The sequence below is a fragment of the Penaeus monodon genome, chromosome 22 (genome assembly GCF_015228065.2).
Source record: "Penaeus monodon isolate SGIC_2016 chromosome 22, NSTDA_Pmon_1, whole genome shotgun sequence".
NCBI lineage: Eukaryota > Metazoa > Arthropoda > Malacostraca > Decapoda > Penaeidae > Penaeus > Penaeus monodon.
Window position 1 is genome coordinate 6,470,903 of NC_051407.1, and position 291 is coordinate 6,471,193.

Sequence of the window (291 nt, forward strand, 5' to 3'; positions counted from 1 at the left end):
TTAATGAAATGATAAAAAGTTATTTTTTTCTAAATAAGGAATAATATGCTACGTCGATCAATTTTATAACAACTTTTTTCACACTTTCGTGTCTGTGCTGACTGACTATTTCGTTGCAAGTTTACCTCTTTTTCTTCTTTTTAAATTTAGAATTTTACGGTTTCAAGAATAGGTAAGAGACAGGATAGTCGGAAATGTGAATGAAAAACGACTTTAAAGCTCATCCAGGTCAATTAATTCTTAGAGTTGTTCTCTTCTTACTAATATCGAATGTCTCTTTCGCATCCTGTT